The sequence below is a fragment of the Pantherophis guttatus genome, chromosome 10, assembly GCF_059756535.1.
Source record: "Pantherophis guttatus breed Tessera chromosome 10, ASM5975653v1, whole genome shotgun sequence".
In the NCBI taxonomy this organism is placed as follows: Eukaryota; Metazoa; Chordata; class Lepidosauria; order Squamata; family Colubridae; genus Pantherophis; species Pantherophis guttatus.
Window position 1 is genome coordinate 6,258,973 of NC_142072.1, and position 8,165 is coordinate 6,267,137.

Here is an 8,165-nt window from a genome sequence, read left to right on the forward strand (position 1 = left end):
AATTTTAGGGTAGAGCCATAAATTGAGGCGCCACAAATTGTGTATGTGTGTGTGTGTGTGTGGTAATTTTTGTGCATTAGAAAGTTGGCTCTCTCAGGGGTGGGTTCTACTTAACCTTTACTACCGGTTCGCAACAGGAGCGCGTGCGCTTCTGCGCATGTGCAGATCGTCAGTTAAGACGTCCGGGCGGGTGGGCGGAGCCTCCTGCCAGTTTTACTACCGGTTCTATAGAACCGGGAACAGAACCGGGAACAACCCACCTCTGGGCTCTCTCCTCAGGTGACAAAATACCTCCCTATAATTCTGGAGGTGCTGGGTGGGGAATTCTGGGAGTTGAACTTCAAGTATCCTGAGAAACACGGGCCTTAGTATGCTAAAAACTGCATACCACAACCATTGCCAGCAGCCCCAGGGTTCTATAGAGCATGTGCAAAAGGCAGGATTTCTCTCCCTGCTTACCTGAGATGGAAAGATCTTACTTGCCTTGCATGCTTTTTGCTTTAGTGCTAAGCGGTTTCCTTTTTTTTTTGTCATTTTTATTTGTTTTTTTAATTTTATTTTTTGTTTTTTAATTTTATATTATTTTAATTTTTTTTAAAATAATTCATTTCGTGCTGTTTTACACCACCCGGAGCCACGTTGTTTGAGTTCTAAATAAATAAATGTTTTAAACTTTAATAACGGCATCCTTCTGGCCCACCGTCTTCCTGAGAAAAGGTGAGCTGTCCCAGATTCTAAATCCGGTGTGGCAAAAGAGCCTCTGACTCAGCCTCTTGACATGCCCAGAGGCCAGGAATTTATACTTGAAGGCAGATAGATGTGTGCAGGAAAGAGGAAAGCTCATTTTTTTTCTCCTTTCTTTTCATCACATTTTTTTGCATTTTGAATTAACTTTTTGCTTTCTTTCTTTCTTTTTCTTTTTTCTCCCATGCTTTTTATTAGCCTGTATTCATTTTTTTCTTTCTTTCTTTTAAAACATTTTAATAAAAAATTTATGTGTGTATGTGTAGCAACTGCAGTGAAGAATATAAGAATCTCTTTGAGTCTTTGGGTCTGAGTAGTGTGGTGACCCAGTGGTGAAGACTCTTGCCTCCCACTCAGAAGGTTGAGAGTTCAATCCAGTGGTGAAATGTAAAGTTTGTTACTACCGGTTCTGTGGGCGTGGCTTGGTGGTGGTGGGTAATGTGACTGGGTGGGCATGGCCAACTTTTTTTTTTTTTTTACTTTTAAAACCATTTTTTCTACAACCTCTTCGGCAGAAAAAGCATCTAAAAAGATGCTTTTAAAAGCTTCTGACGATCCCAGCTGAGTTGCCTGATCGTCAGAGGCTTTTAAAAGCATTTTTTTCCTGCAACCTCTTCTGCTGAAGAGATTGTAGAAAAAAATGCTTTTAAAAGCCTCTGACGATCCCAACTGAGCCGCACGATCATCAGAGTCTTTTTTTTTTTTTTTACTTTTAAAAGCATTTTTTCGGCCGAAGAGGTTGTAGAAAAAATGCTTTTAAAATTTTTTAAAAAGCCTCTGATGATCGTGCGGTTCAGCTGGGCATGGCGGGGTGGGGGGGTGGGGAGAAGGGATTTTTGCTACCGGTTCTCCGAACCACCCGCCGCCATCGCTACCGGATCAGGCGATCCGGTCCGAACTGGGAGCATTTCACCCCTAGTTCAATCCTAGGTAGTGGTTAGATGTTTCTCTCTCTCCTAGCACACGAAGAAAAAATATATATTGTGAACTCCATGTGGCATCAGGAAGGGCATCTGACCAGTAAATGTTCAGCTCCATCTAGTTTTCCTGATTCTGACCCTGAATGAAGGAATTACAGGGTTGTAAAAAGGGATTTTTTGAGTCTTTGAGGATTGGTTGTAAGTTGCTTTTTTTTTCTTCCATGTCCTAAGTTTGAATAGTTGTTAAATGAATGATTGTTAAATTGAGGATTGCCTGTAATCCCGACTATTGTTTAGGAGGCGTTCAAAATTTACTTATTTATCCAGCATTTTGCAAAAGCTGTTGTTGGAAGGATTAGGGGAGGGTTATAGAGTTTCCCCCCCCCCCTGAAGTCCATGAAGAACATTTTGGTTTAAATCTTAGCACCTGTGGTTAGATTTTAGCATTGGCTAAAAGGAAGCCCTTAGTCAGCCATGATTCAAACTCTCTTGGCTTGAAAAACGGGGGAAGTGATCTAAGCATTTTTCATATATTGCTGTATTTGCAACGCACACACAAGCACACACACACAAATCTATCCATTATCTTACATAATGCAAGACTGGATAACGGAAGAGAGACGAACATTTTGTTTCATTTCTTCTACGTCAATATTTCGTAAGACGTATTTATTTGTTTATAGCATGCAATGATTTTTTTAAAAAATATTTTGGTTCCAGTGATTTTTCTCATGAGGTTTATGGCGTCTCTCAGTGGTGAAATTCAATTTTTTTTTAGTACCGGTTCTGTGGATGTGGCTTGGTGGGCATGGCAGGGGAAGGATACTGTAAAATCCCCATTCCCACCCCACTCCTGAGGGAAGGATATTGCAAAATCCCCATTCCCACCCCATTTCAGGGGAAGGATATTGCAAAATCTCCATTCCCACCCCACTCCAGGGGAAGGATACTGCAAAATCCCCATTCCCTCCCCACTCCTGGGGGAAAGATGCTGCAAAATCTCCATTCCCTCCCCACTTTGGGGCCAGCCCGAGGTGGTATTTGCCGGTTCTCCGAAGTACTCAAAATTTCCGCTACAGGTTCTCCAGAACCTGTCAGATCCTGCTGGATTTTACCAGTGGCATCTCTTATTATTAAAAATAATAATGAGAGGGGGCAGGGGGAAACAACCACTAGAGGTTGCATGAAAAAAACAGTAAAACCATTGAACATTATGTAGCCCTGGTGTCTGCCATGGGATTCTCGTAGTAGAAATAAAGTGCCATCCAAGGAAAAGCTTTGTGCGGGAAGCAAAATGGAAAAAAAATTAACTTTCTCAAGACTTGCTTTCTAGGCCCAAAGATCTCTTTTTGCAGTTCGAAGATTCCCATTTGCGGCCAGGACCAAAGGGTTAGAGTGGGAAATTGTCTGAAGTTAGCAGCCTGATGGGATCCAGATGCTCACCAATCCTGACCGGAAGATCTAGTGGAAAAGAATGATGATGAGGGTTGCGCTGCTAAGCGTAAGGATGTCCTTGGATTTCCTGTATCTCTTGTAAAATTTAATGATGAACTTTTAAGGTTCTTGATATAAAGCAGCATTTTTTAAATGATAAGAGGGAGAGGGGGGAGAGAGACAGAGACACACACAGAGAGAGACAGAGAGAGACAGACAGTCTGTCTCTGTCTCTGTCTCTGTCTCTGTCTCTGTCTCTGTCTCTCTCTCTCTCTCTGTGTGTGTGTGTGTGTGTGTGTGTGTGTGTGTGTGTGTGAGAGAGAGAGAGAGAGAGAGAGAGAGAGAGAGAGAGAGAGAGAGGGAGAATGAGACCCTCTAGAGTTATAGAACTACAGTTCCCATCTGCAATCATTATAGCCAATGGTGGCGAAGAATGCTGGGAACTAATTTAGCAACTTCTGAAAAGCCATAAATTCCCGAAATCCATATACATTAATAAAACAATCCAATATATGCAATTGGTTGGAATCCACCCAGCATGACCTGTTTCCGTCTCGCCTTCCTTCTAGCGCATTTTAATGCTTCCTCTTACCAAAGTTAGATTAAATCCCTACAGGAGAAGAATAAATGGAAGTGCTCGCTTAGTTTGCTTTGCCAGAAAAGAAGAGGAAACGGTAGAAAGTTATTTCATCTTGAATTTGTTAACACTCCCCTTCCCCTCCCCACCGCTTTCTTCACAGGATTTCAGTCATGCTGAGTCAGTCTGGCCTGGATGGACCTCACCAGGGATGGGGGCTACAGAATCTCTTTGCCACCAGCCAGATATCTGGCAGAAGAGCTTGGTAGTATTGTAGCAGGAAAATAATGGGAAGGGAGGGAGGGAGGAAAAGAGGGAGGGAGGAAGGAAGGGAAGGAAGGAAGGAAAAGAGGGAAGGAGGAAAAGGGGAAGGATGGAAGGGAAGGAAAGAAGGGAGGGAAGGAGGGAGGAAAAAAAGGAAGGAGGAAAAGAGAGAGGGAGGATGGAAGGGAAGGGAAGGAAGGAAAGATAGGGAGGGAAGGAGGAAGGAAAAGAGGGAAGGAGGAAAAGAGGAAGGATGGAAGGGAAGGAAAGAAGGAAGGGAGGGAAGGAGGGAGGGAAGAAAAAAGGGAGGGAGGAAAAGAGGGAGGGAGGATGGAAGTGAAGGAAGGAAGGAAAAGAGGGAAGGAGGAAAAGAGAAGGGAAGGGAAGGAAAAGGACGGAAGGACAGAAGAACAGAGGGAGGAAAAGAGTGAGTGAGGGAGGACAAGAAAGAGGAAGGAACCCTACAAAGGATGCCCATAACTTTATTTATACTGATGGCCGATTCTTCACCTCATCTCTTCCTTCTTTTTCCCCTTTTGTTTTTAAAAGCATCTTTGCTTTGGGGAAATATCACCACTCAGCAATGGGTGTGTGTGTGTCTAATTTATTGAGATGTGGACAACCGGCCATCCATATCGGATCCCCTAGGCCCCCCAGCCAGCCAAATAAATAAATATCTCAACATTGCTCATTCTCAAGAGTTGCTGTGAGAACAGGAAATGTGCGGGGAAGGGTGAAGGAGTCACACATGCCACCCAGGCGCTCCTTAGCCAGAAAACTCTCGGTAATGTAATGAAATGAACTTACATTTGATTTGTACTTCCCCTGCCTCTATTTTGTACACAAATTTAGTGTGGCTCTGTTGGGTAGCTAAGAATCAAGAGGCACTTGCCTGAGAATAAAATAGATATAGATGATAGATAGATAGATGATATCTATCTATCGATGGATCTTAGATAGATAGATAGATAGATAGATAGATAGATAGATAGATAGATATAAATAGATGATTGATTGATTGATAGATCGATACAGATGTTTGAGAGATAGATAGATATAGATGATTGATAGATGATAGATAAATAGATGATAGATAGATAGATATAGATAAATAAATAGATGATCGAGAGATAGATGATAGATAAATAGATGATAGATGATAGATAGATAGATAGATAGATAGATATAGATAAATAACTAGATGATCGAGAGAGATGATAGATAAATAGATGAATGATTGATTGATAGATCGATATAGATGATTGAGAGATAGATGATAGATAAATAGATGATAGATGATAGATAGATAGATAGATAGATAGATAGATAGATAGATAGAGATAAATAACTAGATGATCGAGAGAGATGATAGATAAATAGATGAATGATTGATTGATAGATCGATATAGATGATTGAGAGATAGATGATAGATAAATAGATGATAGATGATAGATAGATAGATAGATAGATAGATAGATAGATAGATATAGATAAATAACTAGATGATCGAGAGAGATGATAGATAAATAGATGAATGATTGATTGATAGATCGATATAGATGATTGAGAGATAGATGATAGATAAATAGATGATAGATGATAGATAGATAGATAGATAGATAGATAGATAGATAGATAGAGATAAATAACTAGATGATCGAGAGAGATGATAGATAAATAGATGATTGATTGATTGATAGATCGATATAGATGTTTGAGAGATAGATAGATGATAGATAGAGATAGATGATTGAGAGATAGATGATAAATAGATGATAGATAGATAGATAGATAGATAGATAGATAGGATAGAGATAGATGATCTAGAGATAGATGATAACTAGATAGACAATATAGATAGGGAGGGAGGGAGGTAAGTAGGGAGGGAGGGAGAGACAGACAGACAGACAGACGTATTGCACTGGCTTAGTATTATTTGTGAAGCCAGTGACTATATTCGACAAACCATGGTTTCTGACTTACACGTTAAATGAGTCAACTGAAGACTATTTAAAGACTTTGATTAAACAAGCCATGATGGTTTGAGATGTTGCACGACCCCACTGAGTGCCAGGAAATTAATGGGGTGCTGGTTATGACTATTTTCCCCTCTAAAAAAAAAAACCCACCTTGGAAACATTGAAGATTTGGATAGGTTTTGTTAGCAGTTAGATGAAAAGTAGGGGAGAGGTATCAAATTTGTAAGTGAAGTTAGGTGAAATAGCTAATATGTGTTGGAAGACAGAAATAAAATCCAGATGACTGTCGGTGGTTGAAAACAAACGAAGGAAATTTAACGGAGGGGAAGTTTGGCCTTAGGAAAGAGATCAAACACCGAAAAGGGAACAAAGAATACAGTTTAGTAACAGAAGTGAAAAAAAGGTTCTGCAGCTGTAATTGATTACACACAGGATATGAGACAGGAATGTGTTGTAGTTTAAAAAATAACTGTCGAATTTAATGTCAGGCTCCATCAATAGAAATCGTTTCCAAATCAGGCAATTTTCAATCTTGAATATTATGTTAGGTTCTGGGCAACATACTTTAAGACGGACGGTCATATCCTCGAAAAGTGCAAATTAGAGCAGGCGTGTCAAACTCCAGATCCGGCCCATGGGGTTCTTAGATCTGGCCCACGAGGCCGCCCTGGAAACAGTGAAGGATTGATCTGCAGTGCCTCCTGAGTTCTGTTTTCGCTGGCAGAGAGTTGCAGGAGGCCGTTGCAGCCGAAAACGGAGCTCGGGAGCTGTTCTAACCCAGCCTTAGGAGAAGCAAGAAACAGACTCCTTGTCACGAAAACCCCTCTTTATTTACCTCTTGTGAATTAATTACATTCGCCCACCGAAAAGTCCAGGGAAGAGTCCTTCAAGGAGTTAACTGCAGTAACAGAGCTTATCAGTTCTTTGCGATAATTGCAAGGCTCCCAGCCAAAAGGCTGCAAATTAAGTTCTGGCTAGCAAGTCTTTGTGGCATGAAACACAATGAGCAAAATCTTCAGAAATACGAACGGTTGTCTCCTACGACAACCACTCCCCTTTCCTTCTATTTATTCCCCAGCTAGGGAGAGGCCATTTAGCATCCACGTTTGGCTTTGCTTCCCGAGTCAACTCCTTGTCCTCCGTTGTTCACCTCTTCTAACTGCTCTGCGCATACATGCATCTGGAACAGACCCCAGCTGTTCTTCCTCCTCACTCATATCAGCCTCCAAAGGCAGCCGCTGGGAAATGTCAGACGGCCCTGGCTCTATCTCTTCATCTGACGCAGAGCATCCATCAGAGCCCTTCCACAGCAGTGGTGGGTTTCAAATTTTTTTACTACCAGTTCTGTGGGTGTGGCTTGGTGGGTGTGGCAGGGGAAAGGTACTGTAAAATCTCCATTCCCACCCCACTCCATGGGAAGGTTACTGCAAAATCCCCATTTCCTCAGCTGGGATTCAGGAAGCAGAGAATAGATGGGGGAGGGGCCAGTCAGAGGTGGTATTTACCGGTTCTCTGAACTACTCAAAATTTCTGCTACCGGTTCTCCAGAACTTGTCAGAACCTGCTGAAACCCACCTCTGTCCCCCAGAGTCCAGAGCTGGCCCACGTTCCTCACCAACCTCCTCATCTTCTGAGTCTGCCGTCAGCTCCGCTGGCAGCTGGTGGGCCACAACAGGAGCCCATTTTCTTTGGCAGAGCCCTCATGCCGCCACAGGCGTCTTTGACACGAGTGACGTCAAGCTGGCCACGCTCACCCTGGCCACGCCCACTCCGCTCCCCGATGTCAAACACAACCCTGATGCGGCCCTCAATGAAATTGAGTTTGATACCCCTGGGTTAGAGTCTCATTAGGCTCTTCAAGAATCATCACAAACCCTCCAGTCATCACAGAAATGACTTATGTCTTCATTATTACTGCATTAATACAATAGGGACTGGATCCTGCTAGATTTGCAGTATTTCTCAACCTCGGCAACTATAAGATGTGTGAAGTGGTGGGATTCAAGTAATTTAACAACCGGTTCTCTGCCCTAATGATTTCTTCCAACAACCAGTTTGCCAAACTGCTCAGAAAGTTAACAACCGGCTCTCCCGAAGTGGTGCGAACTGGCTGAATCCCACCACTGGATGTGCGGACTTCAATTTCCAGAGCCCCAGAATGGCTGAACAATTGTGAAAGTTGAAGTCCACACATCTTAAAGTTGTCAAGATTGAGAAACATTCTGCTAGAAGACAGTATACGGCGG